The sequence below is a fragment of the Phasianus colchicus genome, chromosome 1 (genome assembly GCF_987193195.1).
Source record: "Phasianus colchicus chromosome 1, bPhaCol1.hap1.1, whole genome shotgun sequence".
NCBI lineage: Eukaryota > Metazoa > Chordata > Aves > Galliformes > Phasianidae > Phasianus > Phasianus colchicus.
Window position 1 is genome coordinate 90,807,669 of NC_143436.1, and position 13,643 is coordinate 90,821,311.

Consider the following 13,643-nt stretch of genomic DNA (forward strand, 5'->3'; position numbering starts at 1 on the left):
GTTCAGGAATTATGTAAAATAAAAGTAGGAGGGAAGGGGATCTCAAAAACAATGTCAGGGAAAAAAAACAACAGTGGTGTTCAGGAATGAAATTGTTGCTAAAATAAAATTTCCACTTTGCTTCCTGGAAAATGAGATTGAAGGGGAGAAATGGCGTCAGAATTGAAGATAGTTGGGGCCAAGTGCCTCTCTCGCACAGAAACTAACATGAAGATTTACACACACACACCCAGACCCCGCATACTGCTGCCAACAGGTTCTGGGAGCCTCACCATGAAAGTATGAACTAAGAAAAGCCCTGTGCAAGTGTTCAGCTGCCTGTGGGACATGATACTGACCCTCCTGATGAAGGGAAGCGCTGAGTTCATAAATAGCAGAGATGAACACAGACAGAAATTGTATAGTAACTGCTTTGCATAAAGATACTCTTGTGAGATAGGCTTTTCTCTGTCATAAAGGCAAATCCAGAACAAATTCATCAAGCACAGAGGGCACTCTTCTGCAAATACAACCAGAAACCAGCATGGTGCTTGGTCTCACTGCTGCGTTACTGTGTGGCTAAAAGCTGTGAGGCTGGACAATGAAATCCTTGCACACTGGTCCCCAAGCACAACACCCTATCGTAGTGCTGGCTTTAGGTTTCTGGAACTGCATTGGATACAGACACGCTTGGGGAGGGGAATCTTCAGCCAAACCTGCCCTCTGCAGACACCTTTTATAATGCAGCTTGTGTTCTTGAATTTGGTTTGCAGGTTGGAGTGAAGCAGTGGAGTTTCTGGATGTCTCTATGCTGTCTCTGTGGTGGAGGAGCATCCAACTCCTGGTGAGTCCTTGCTGCTGGGTGAGTGGCACTAGGGTGATCTCTCTGGGCACCATGGGGTTGGCTCCTAGCATGGTACTCAGTGAGCTGCTGGGCAATGATCCACGTGTAGTGCCTCTCAAAACTTCTTCCCAGAGCAGAGAAAAACTGGGAGCTGCTGGTACCTTCTTTTCTTCTCCCTCAGGCCACCAGCTACCTGCATTTACTCAGAAGAGTTACACCTGGCAAGGCATGAGCCCTTTGATGGCACTCAGAGCTGAACTTACTAGGGTGGCCTGCAAGGAACCCCAAGCATTCCTGCTCTATTTTTAGGGGTTTTGGGTTATTTCCAAGCCTGGGAGCCCTTGCAGTCCAGGGAATAAATCCGTGTAGCATGACTCCTGCAGTGAGCAGCAGGAGTAGGATTAATTAATGATTGACAAGGTAGTAGGAAGGAAGTGAAAGTCTGATTGGTCTCCTGGGAGACTTTTGAAAAAAGGCGCAAAAGCCAAAGGCCAGCCTCCATTCCACAGTTGTGGGAGAAGTAGCAAGCTTTGGGATACATACAGCCCCACAATGCTTCTGTTGCTCTGTCCGCTGCTGCTTTTCCAGAGCTGCTGGCTGGAGGCTGCCAGGGGTGAGTAGGAATGCCCTTTCCCCATAGAGGCTTTCTGGAGCATGAGCAGCCTTCCTGGGCACACAGAGCAGCTCTGGGGCTAAGCTGAACTCCTTAGCTCCACGGCCTTGCATTTCCAATTCATGTCTCTGAGCAATGCATGTTTCTTTTGGGACAGGCTGGGGCGGGGAGGGTAGTCTCCTGGCTATGGGCCACTCCCTGCCCTTTCATAGATGCCAACGTGGGGGGGCACAGGGATGTTCTCTGGAACAAGAGCTGTTTTGCTGGGGCTTTACAGGACACCCCAGAGCTGTTTGGAGCAAAGGGGGATTATTTTGACAGCAGTGGGATGTGGGCAGGGAGGTGGCTGAGGCAGGAGGGATAGCACCTCTGTCTCATGCCCAGCTTCAGGGTGGGTGGTGGCCCTAAATGTCTGGGGCTGCATATAGGGACCACACATGGGGAGTGAATAGATGACTCAGGTCTCAACTTCTTGTTGTTTTTTTTCCTCAGACACCTTGCCCAAAATGCATGAATAAGGAAACCCAAATGCATAGAATCATAGAATATCCTGAGTTGAAAGGGACCCATAAGAATCATTGAGTCTAACATTTGGCTCCACACAGGACCACCCCAAATCCAAACCCTTTGTCTGAGAGGAGTGTCCAAATGCTTCATGAACTCCGGCAGCTTGAGGCTGTGCCCTCATGCACTCCTCATATGTTTTGCCCTCCTGACCCTTCACCATCTTTTTAGCCTTCCTTTGGACACTATCTATTAGTTTTAAGCCCTTCCTACATTCTGGCACCCATAGTTGCATGCAATGCTCTAGGTTAGGCCACACATCCTGATGCACTCCAGGGTACAGTTGGCCTTTTTGGCTGCCAGAGTATACTGTTCACTCATGTTAATTTGCTGCTGAACCCCAGGTTCAGGGCTATGTATGGCAGGGCTCACTGGTACATCTTCCCATCAGTTGATCCCATATCTTTTTCTCCTCACCAAAGCATTGCTTCGTGGCTAAGAAATGCACACCATAGACTAATCAAGTGATGGCCACTTGCAAACAAAGGTTTCCAAGAATCTCCAAGCAGGCCTTTGTGGACTCTCATTGGAGTTTCAGCACTCTGCAAGATAGGATGATTCAAGGGACTACAACTTTTCCCAGGTAAATTGTGTTTTTGCTCTCCCTCTGATTTTGTGTTCTGGTTTGTTTCTAGGTTTGGAGGAAGCAGTGAAATGTGAAAGCATTACTGAAGCAAGCCTCGGTGAAGAGGCAAATTTCTCTTGCAAGTTCTTACTCCCAATGGATGTCTTACAAGTCACTTGGCAGAAGATAAATGGATCTTCCTTCCAGAACATAGCCACTTACAGCCAAGCCCATGGGCTGCGACTGATAGGATCATTTCGGAGGAAAGCACGTTTCATTAGAGCAGCCCTGAACACCTCAGCCATCACTCTGCAAAATCTCACATTTGAGGATGTGTCCTGTTACAGATGCATCTTCAATACGTTCCCTTGTGGCTCTTTCAGCAGCAAAGATATATGCCTCAACATCCAGAGTAAGTTTTCCACTGGCAGTTTCTCACTTTCTGGCATGCAGCACAGGTGTGATGGAGTCAGAGGGCAGGTGAATTGTTATCCCCTCCATCCAAGGCAATTTGCTACACAGCAGCATCTGCTCAGCAGATATTCTCCAGAATCACCACACCTGTCTATAGAGGTAGTGAAGGTAAATAAGCCAGGGGATGCATTTGGATAAGAATCCTAGTACAGAAAGCTGACCTGTCCAGCTTTGACCACTGACTCCCCTCTGAGTGTAATAAATGTCTTCTCTCATCAATTTCTGAGCTAAGAGAGGAATTTGAGTACCATTTGTTTACCAAAGGTATCCTCACTTCTGTCTGCTCAGCAACAGGAAAGCTTCCCCCAACATCACCTGGTTGGTTAATGAAGGCCTGAACGAGCCCCGCAAGATACACCACATCCAAAACCCAAATGGAACACTGACAGTGGCAAACAGATGCACCTTCTCTGCTAGCTATCTCTACACCTTGGCTTATTTCCTTGACCACCCACAGAGAAGGAAAATGAAGTCATTTCAGCTCACAATAAAAAGTCAAGGCTGAGTTTGCATGGAGAAGTGCAGCTTGAAGCAGGGAGTGCTTTAGAAATCACAATCAGTAGTGACACTGCTAGCCAGCTCAGGGAAACAAAAATATAACCATGTTGTGTGTGATTGCCCATTGTTTGTCTGCTGTCCAGATAGGCAACTGCATGTGCAGTTGTAGTAGTGCAACTTGTCTTAAAGAGTCTTATTAGAGATCTTTTCCGAGAGCACAGACCTTACATGGAATGAAGATTTCTTACTTTGGAACCATACTGAAGACTCCTTCCTATAGTACTTCTGTGGCTGCACGATGTGTGTGTGTGTACATATGTATTATTTACATAGGAATCACCGAATCACAGAATTGCAGGGGTTGGAAGAGACCTCCAGAGATCATCGAGTCCAACATCCCCTGCCAAAGCAGGCTTCTTACATCAGGTTGCACAGGTGAACATACTTACATGCATCTCTGTATGTTTCTATTTATATATAAGTAATTACTTATGTAGGGATGATATTCTCCAGCATTATCCCCAGCTGGAGTGTACTAGCAGAGTAGGCCCTCACTGTTGAATACTGAGGAGCAGTCTTTCACATAGAGATTCTTACAGGAGGACGCCTCTCAGAAATGATTAAAATCTTCCCTAATTATAAAACTTCTTTTTACAGAAAGTGGAAACACAGACAAACCAGAAGTCAAAATGTTGGATTTGCTTTCCCCGAATGTTACAGGTATTTCTGATATTTATTTAAAATGATTAATGTTTCAGTTTAGTAACAACCTCTGGAAGAGGACAGAAGAAACATACTGACACTCCTCCATGTTTTGTGTCTCTTTATAGGTATTCAGAAGAGAATAAGCCTTGTGGTGGTCTTCATAGGTGCTGTCTTAGCAGTCTTGATACTTCTCATCATGGGGCTAATCAACAGAAAAAGGAGAAGGTAAGAGTGATTTTCATGGCTTACCTGTTTTCACATTGCAATTTGCCTTTCTTTTTTCTGTTGGTGTTTTTATATATTTGCACTGGAAACTCACCCAGGTGGAAACACTAATTTTAAAGCAATAAGATTCAATCTAAATGCTAGATTTCTGAGTATTATGTGATGAGCTGGTGTTTTTTTTTCAGACTGCAGAAACAGAGAGCACATAGCACACCTGAAAAGGAGAAAGGCTTACAGCAGGATGTAAGTGAGCAATCCAAAAGCCTGAACATGCTGGAGGACCAAGACAGTGCTTATCAAAATAAGGTAATGCCAGTGCCCAGCACTTCCAGCAATTCTTCAAATCTTTCAGAAGTCTTGGACAATTACTGCGAGGAACATGACAAAAATCTTTTTCAAGATAGAATCGTAGAATGGCTTGGGTTGAAAGTGTTCTTAAAGACCATCCAGTTCCACCACCCTGTCATGGACAGGGTCACTACCCATTAGACCAAGCTGCCCAGCATCTCATCCAACCCAGCCTTGAATGATTCCATGGATGGGACATCACAACTTCTCTGGGCAACCCATTCCAGCGTCTCTCCACCTTCACAGTGAAAAAATTTACCCCTAACATCTCATCTAAATCTCTCTTTTAGTTTAAAATCATTCCTTCTTGTCCTATCAATATTTATACATGTAAAAAGTTTATTTCTCTCCTTTTATAATATTCATTTAATTTGGAAGGCCTCAGTGAGGTATTGCTGGAGACTGGAGACTTCTCTTCTCCAGGCTGAGCAAGCCCAGCTCCTTCAGCCTATCTTTATAGGAGAGATGCTGCAGCTCTCTGTTAATCTTCATGGCCCTCATCTGGATCCTTTCTTACAGCTCAACTCTTACCTGTGTTGGGGGCCCTAAACATGGATACAGTACTCACCTGGGACTTCACGAGAGCAGAGTAGAGGGGGATAAGCACCTTCTTCCTGCTGACTACTGTTCTTTTGCAGCCCTGGATATTGTTGGACTTCAGGGATACAAGCACACACTGCTTGTTCATGTTAAGTCTTTAATTTACCAGGACTCTTAAGTCCTTCTTGGCAATGCTACTTTCAAGGAGTTCTCCTACTCTGTATACGTATCTGGGATTGTCCTGACCCATAATGTAACACCTTGCACTTTGTTAATCTCATTAGGTTTACATAGGCCCACCTTTTGAGTTTGTCAAGATCCCTTTGGATGGCATCCTTCCTCTGTACATATTAACTGCACCACACAGCTTGATGTTGTCTGCAAATGTGCTGAGGGTGTGCTCAATCCCATCATCTATGTTATTGGTAAAGATGTTAAAGAGCACCAGTCCCAAGACAGGCCCTTGGGAGACAACACCCATCACTGGCCTCCACCTGGACATAGAGTGATTGACCGCAACTCTCTGGCTAGGGTCACCCAACCAATTCTTTACTCACCTAATAATCCACCCTTCAAATTGTTATCTCTCCAATTTAGAGATAAGGATGTGTTGCAGAACCATGTCAAAGGCCTTGCACAAGTCCAGGCAGATGAAATTCTTTGTCTATTGATGCTGTCATTCCAACATAGAAGGCCACCTGATTGGTCAGGCATGATCTGCCCTTGGTGAAGCTGTGATGTCTCAGATCACCTCCGTGTCTCACACGCACCTTAACATCTTTTCTGGGAGGACCTGCTTCATGATCTTCCTAGTCACAGATATGAGGCTCACCAGCCTGTAGTTGCTGGGCCTTCCTTTCCACCTTTCTTGAATATGGGAGTGATGTTTCTCTTTTTCTAGTCACCAGGAACTTCACCTGACAGCTACGACTTTTCAAATACAATGGAGAGTGGCTTGGCAACAATACCAGTCATCTCCCTTAGGGCCCTGGGATGCATGTCTTCTGGCCTCATAAACTTGTACACGTTCAGTCTCATGAGGTGGCCTTGGACTTGTTCTGCTGGGGTCCACTTGTGCAGGGCTCTTTGTAGGGCTGTCATGCTAGCTATTTGAGTGTGAAAGCCAGGATGAGCCCTCAGTGTCAAATCTCCACTACTCCAGATAGCTGCAGGGTAGATGGCAGCATACATGCCCCAGCTATGCTCTAGCAATGCTGGGGAGTGCCTGGAGCTTGAAGGAGGAAAACTGGCATGCAGTTAAATGGAAAGGCAGATGAGGTACTGGAAATGCCCAGCTGTGTGGATGGGACGTCCCTTCTGGACAAAGGTGATGCAGCACTGCAGAGCTCAGGCTCTGTGACTGGCAGTCTTAGACAGATGCTTTCCAGAAAGGTTTGTCCTGCCTTTCTGATCACACAGGCATCAGGGTCTACTGGAGGGCTGGTGGCATCCACAGACACAACTGGTGAGTGACTGTGGCTGCTCTTTGGCACCATTAGCCACTTCTCTTTGACCTGTGGGTTTTCTCTTCTTCAAGCTCTTGCTAGTCCTGTTGTCACAGACTGATTATGATACAATTCTGGTTTTAGCAATAATTTAGGGTTTATTAATACTTTCATGACAAATCACAGGGTTGGATAGGATTACTTAATCATAAGCCAATTTAACAATGATTTAATGGAGCTTAATACAGTCAAATACAGTGACTTAGTTAAAGGTTTGAGAATGACAAGGTTCATCTGAAATTTACAGGCAGAGTATTCTGAGGGAAGGTTTCTAAACTCATTTGGGTGAATTACTTAGCATTCCTTTCATCATCTCTCAGTGAATAATGAGATCTGTCCCAAAAGGAACTCCACTTCTTCAGTGTTGAATCTCAAAAATAACCTATGCTGAGAGGTGTCCCAACTCTTGGGGAGATCAAAGATCACAGCAAACTGAGGTCCTTGAGAACTCAAGGGGCTCTTTGCTTAGGAAACCCTTAACAGCAAGACCTTGAGATAATTGACTTTAGTCAGAAAACTTTCTGTTCTGACCACAATTCACATGAGGCAATCTTGGAATTTTCTCCTAGTTGTGCAGTTCCAGTGTTCCCAGGTTGTACCGTTCTGTTACCTCTCACATCAGGCTACAATTCAAGGAGCAGCAGTTCCAGGTATGTTCAGGGAGTGCCTGAGCATCTCAATACATGATGCTTGAGCAAAACCAAAATTGTGCCAGTGGCTTATGCTGAGATCGCAGAGTAGCTTTGGGGTGGCACTACCACACCAGTGCTGTAAACAGGAGCCCTTCTGTTTTCTTGTCTTCAAGATAATGGTCATGTTATTGTCGTTAATTATTGTGCTGACTTTTTTACAGAGGCAGACACCAGGATCTTCACTTCACAAAAAGCCACTAAATCTGAGGAGAAATTTGGAAGAGAACAAAGGAAGAGAAACCTGGAAGAGAAACAAGAGGCTCGTGTTTTCAGAGGAAGCTGACAGCCAAGACAGTGCCATCCCCAACATGGAGCTCACTGAGTTGTGCAATAATGATCTGGGCTGCACACTCATGAAGAACAACAGTGAGACAGAGGCATGTGAAGAGTCTGAATTACACCCTGCCATGGCTACTCCTTGGCCCAGCTCAGGGGAGCAATCAGCCCACCAAAGGCTGTCTCCACAAGTCCAGAGGAGCACTAAGGGCTTCACACAGGTGGGGAATCCAGGCTAAGGCTTCAGAGGAGGAGATAGCCTATACTGGCCCTCCTGGTGCTGTCTCAGCAGTCCTACAGTCACAGAGTTCAGGTGTGTATCCTGTCAAGATAAGCCACCACTGGAGCATCTTTTGAATTTAAGAGTCACTGTTTTATGAGGGTATGGGACATGGGATGGGAAACAATGTACGTTTTTTTATTAAATGACTTTCCATCTCCTAGTAGCATAACTCTCTATATGTTTGTATGTATGGGGGTCTAGTGCCAGCAGCTAGGCTGAGACCATGGTATTGGGGACTAGAAACACCCACATGAGCCAAACCATCCACCAGATTGACCAGGGTCAGCATCTGTGTGGCGTCTGGGGTGAGTGTGGGTGTGCTGTACGAGAGCCAGCAAACATGGAGGTGGACCGGCTTGTGAGTAGATGACATGTGGCTTGGGAGTCAAGGGTGGGCTGGCTGAATCCCACAGCTGAGGAGAAGATGGCACTGTCCTCCTGTCAGAGGCACCTGGCAGTCAGGGTAAGAGCAATGGGAACAAGAAGTTCCCATTCAGTGTGATAAATGTTTTTTTCTTACTGAGAGGGTAGGACAGATATTGGAACAAGAGCCTGGAGAGGCTGAGGAGGCCCCAGCCTTGGACACAGTCAAAATTCACCTGGACAGGGCTTGGAGCACCCTTATCTTCCTAATCCTGCTTTGTGCATGGTCCTGTACAAGGTGACATCCTAGATTTCCTTTAGACTGACACCGTGATGCCATTTTTGGCACTATGGGTATTTCCTCTATTTGAACTCTTCACTCTGTTCTCACTTTCTAGCAAGGCTGTGAGAGGAGAGATCATGGAAGACTGAGTTTACCATATTATTCAACATGTCGCTGCAAGTTCTCCTTTGGTGTTCCACAAATGATCAGGCAGGAGGATCTGTACTGCAAGTGCATCAAGGCCTGTGGGACATTACCAAGACAGATATTTGGAAAAGAGTTACATGTTTGAGAGCTTAGGATGGGAAGCTTCCTCCATAGTTCTCTATTTTATTACATGAAACTTTACCAGCGTGTCTTGGAAGACTTCTGACAGCTTATGCAGTTGCTGGGCAGAGTGCATTTTTCTCCAGTGGCAGAGTACCCTCTAGTGGAAGAGACCAGGAATTGGAGGTGGAATGGAACGAACGTGGAAAGGCCTCCTGTGAGTGCCTTCATAACTCAATGTTCTTGTTTTTATTTTCTGTTCTGACTTGCAAATGGAATCATAGAATCTCCTATGTTATAAGGGATCCATAAGGATCATCAATTCCAACTCCTGGCTCCACGGAGGACCACCCAAAAGTCAGACCATGTGGCTGAGAGCACTGTGCAAATGCTTCTTGAAGTTTGTCAAGTTAGGTGCCATGACCACTGCCCTAAGGAGCCTGTTCCAAGGCTCACCGACCCTTTATAGTGAGGAACATTTTCCTGATATCCAACGTGAATGTGAAAGCTTTGATATCCTGAACATCCAAGATACAAAGAAGATAGTTAATCCTCCCCCAGGCCAGTGATATCCAGGCAAGTATGGAATCACAAGGAGAAATGTGGTTGCTGGAAGTCTGATGGGACTTGGGAAGACATCTAGGGTGCAAAAAACCTTCTGACAAATTCTGTTGTGGGGGTTGTCAGCCATGGACGAAGCAGATAAATTAATGTGGTAATTCTTGGACATGCTGTAGGTGTAGCTCCAACTGGTCTAGCCATCCATATAGGTATATAGAAGTACACATGCACACACATACAAGAGGACTGTGAGTTTACTTTTTTTCAAAGATATTTTTTCCCAGGAAATTGAAATTCTAGAGAGAACAGTGCAGCCGTGAGTGGCAGTGTGTCATGGTTTTATGACTTTTGTTATTGGTATTCCACATCATAACATCATGTAAAGCACTGGGAGTTAGAGTTAATGCTCCAGTTCTCTGGACCGTGGATAGCTCATGGTACCTGGTTCTCAGAAGAGAACTACATATCCTACAAGATTTTCACTGTTCCATTTCCATTTTCCATTCAGAGGTAAAGATAAAACTGCTCACAAGTCACGAGACTGATCTTTCTTTTGCAGCTTCTCTCTGCAGTGTGTGCTTCCTATCCATCTCACCTACAGCTTCAGAGTAAGGCCTTCAGTTTTGGACACTCTCTCACTCTTTCTATTTGATTTATTTCCCTCAATTCCAATTATATTGTATTATATTGTGTCTTGTATTCCGATATCATATTTGGTTAATTAGTTTTTCTCCCTTATCTTCTTGTCGCTGTTTTGTTTTCAGACCCATCTCCCTACCTATTTACCCTTTTTCCTCTTCCCCCTCTTCCCAGGTGTGGGTCCGTAGGTCCCCCCACTCCATTAGTCATGGAAACGGGTCGAACTGGCCCGTTAACCATTGACACAGTGTGTAGTACAGGATTTATCCTCAGTGCAGAAGTGTAATTTTCCTAAGAGTAAAAAGTTAGCTCTGAGTGATTGAGAAGGAAAAACTGAAAATATGATGAAGCGCACATCAAGGACTCAGAAAACAGGTGGACAGGAATAGTCTCAGCTTTTCTAGGAAGTCTCACATCCAGGATTTTTTTTAAATACTTCAGTACTGGATGTCTGCAAGTACAATTAACATGTTGGGTTTTTTTGTTTTTTTTTTTCCTTCCACTAGTGATCAGGTAGCAGTTTAAAAGCACTCTTTTGATTCTTTCTGCTGAAATGGCATTAATTGTTCCTTTTGGTCTTAGTAATCGCAAAGGGAAGTCCCTTCAGGGGGAAAAACATTACCAAGAAACTGAGACCAAACCCAGCCCCACTTACAAGACGCAGATAAAATGCTCAAGTTATCTTTACTTTTTGTGTACCCTTCTCAGGAGTTGAAGGAGGTTCTGTGGGAGGGCAGAAATCTTAAAAATTTGTAGTAGTGGTCTCACCTTTCTTTTGAGATACCTTTCTCCCCAATGATTACCCTGATTTTCTCCCAGTTACCTGTCCCTAGGAAGCCAGAATTCACACCGTCTGGGTGCAAGAACATTTGTTTGTCTCTCCAATATGTGATGTGCTTCTGAACAGGTCCGTGGAGCAAGTCGTGTCCACAGCCCCTGGCTGCCAGGTAGAGAAAAAGCCGCTACATGAAGATTGTGAGAAAGGTGTGAGAAATCATTGAAGCAGAAAGACCAGTGTGTTGCACTGGGAAATAAGAGACAGGAAGAGTACGCCTGATTAGATACTGATATCTTAGATGTATCAAAGATGAATGGTGTGCAACGGCTCCCACTTCTATGAAGTCCATCTAATGCAAAACATCCTTTTACAGCAATGATTAAACATGTCTATTTTACGCTATGAGAAGGACACTGAGAACCTGGAGTGTGTCCAAAGAAGGGCAAAGAAACTGGTGAAGGGTCTGGAGCACAAATCTTATGGGACGATTGTTTGGTCTGGAGAAGAGGAGACGCAGGGGAGGCCTCATCGCTCCCTACAATTAACCTGAAAGGAGGTTGTGGAGAGGTGCATGTCAGCCTCTTCTCTCAGATAACAACAATAGGTCAAGAGGTAATGGCCTTGAGTTGCACCACGGGAGGTTCAGGTTGGATATTGCAAAATACTCCAAAAGAGTGATGCACAGGCTGCCCATGGAGGTGGTGGAGTCACTGTCCTTGGAGGTGTTCAAGAACCGTGTGGATGTGTTGCTGAGGGACATGGTTAGTGAGCATGGCAGTGGTTGGTGGTTAGACTGGATGATGTTAGCGGTCTTTTCCAACCTTTATGATTCTATGATGACACGCGATAGGTGCTCTGAGACAGGCTGGACCTCCATATAAAGGTATCCAAGTATTTGTGAGTTTTGGTAGCATTACTTGAATTTGATGTTTAAGAGGGATATGTGAATTCACAGAAGCGGAACCAGAGGAATGTTAATCGACAGCCCAATAGTCTTAATGTGACTTCCAGCAGCTGATATGGCCTGTAAAGTTCAGTGTTTTTCCCATAACTGAAATCTCTATCACTACCACTGGCCTTAGTCTAACCCTGTATTTTCTCTTCCTGAAAATGACAGCAGCATGAATCAGCTGTACCGTTTATTTCTTTCTCAAACCTGTAAAAGTTTTGCTGCTTTTGGCACAAATGGTTTCTCTTAGAGGAGGTCATTAGCCTAGAAATCAAGGGAAGAACCAAGAAAGGCATTCACAGCAGAGAGTATCCACTGAGAAGGCAAAGGAAAGACTAAAGACTAGAACTCATTCATGACAGGAGAGATCAGATCTCTTTCACCAGCATACAGGTAGCAATGCAGGTGAAAAAATAAAAGGAGCAGCACAGATAACTTTCCAGATTATAGGACAAGAGGCTTCACCACCTTTGTTCTCATTAACTTCTAAGGCTTTATCACATTGAAGCACTGGTGTTGGCTCAGCTACCACTTGCTTTGGGAAAGGCAACAGAGATTGCTAAACTGAGCTGGGATGCAAAAAGAAACAGTTGAAATGGCAGCACAGAACAGAGCTGAAAGAGACTTTTGTGTCTTCTTGTTCCATGATGAATATGAAAAGTTTCTATTTTCTGAAGTTTCTGGACTGCTTGAAGTACTTTCCATTTGCCTCCGTCTGCCCTAAGGTTACCTTTGCTTTTTACCTACTACTTCAGAAATACCCTCTCCTTGCTCAGCTCTGGGTTTTGCCCTCTCTTCAGAGAAGCAGCTCTTTTACTTTCCAGACCCTTTCATCATTTTCTTCTTTCTTCTCTTTGTTCCGCCAACCCATTGAGGGAACAGAGAAACGTAGACAAATAGAAAATTGTTCCACGTCAGAAGATATGAGTTGATGGGTGATCTAATGGATGACCTAATGAAAAATATTCAAGTCCCTTGAATGTCCCCTTTATCTTCATGAAGGGCAGAAAGATGTCCTTGGGACTTCCCTACTTCTGCTGCTTTGTTGGCACAAAGCGCTTCTGGATAAACTTGTTTTAAGCTGTATAGCCTACAGTTCTCTGAAGTCCCTTCTGAAATCCCCTCAGTTGTGAAGGTAGTAAGTACAGAAGATCCACAAACATGGTTTTCTCATAAGGATCATAGAATCATAGAATCGCTCAGGTTGGAAAAGAACTTAAAGAGTTCAACCACAACCTAACCATACTACCCTAACAACCCTCCACCAAATCATGTCCCTGAGCACCAAATCCAGGTGGTTTTTAAACACATCCAGGGATGGTGACTCAACCACCTCCCTGGGGAAAAGAAGAATCTGTGTGAAGAGTACAAGGACATCAGGTTCAAGCAACAGGCAGCAGAACAGTTGCTGGAGCCCAAGCTTGATTTGGAAATCACTCATTCACTACCTGATAAAAAGAAAAAAAAGGGGGGGGGGGGGGAGGAGGTGGGAAGACTGAGAAGGAATGGCCTCAAGTGGTGCCAGGGGAGGTTCAGGTTGGATATTAGGAAAAATTTCTTCTCCAAAAGATGGCCAGGCTGGCACAGGCTGCACAGGGTGGTAGTGGAGTCACTGTCCCTGGAGGTGTTCAAGAAACATTTAGATGTGGTACTAAGGGACACAGGTTAGTGGGGAAATAGTGGTGGTAGGTG

The 13,643-nt window shown here is 44.9% G+C and overlaps 1 pseudogene across 1 annotated transcript; it reads left to right on the plus strand.

The window, feature by feature from the left end:
* Nucleotides 1–1,145: 1,145 nt before the first annotated feature.
* On the plus strand, nt 1,146–9,042 carry LOC116226927 (uncharacterized; annotated as a pseudogene). The gene is made up of 6 exons (XR_016463716.1): nt 1,146–1,436; nt 2,636–2,977; nt 4,195–4,257; nt 4,368–4,467; nt 4,653–4,773; nt 7,714–9,042. The product of XR_016463716.1 is annotated as an uncharacterized LOC116226927 (transcript).
* The last annotated feature ends 4,601 nt before the right edge of the window (nt 9,043–13,643 follow it).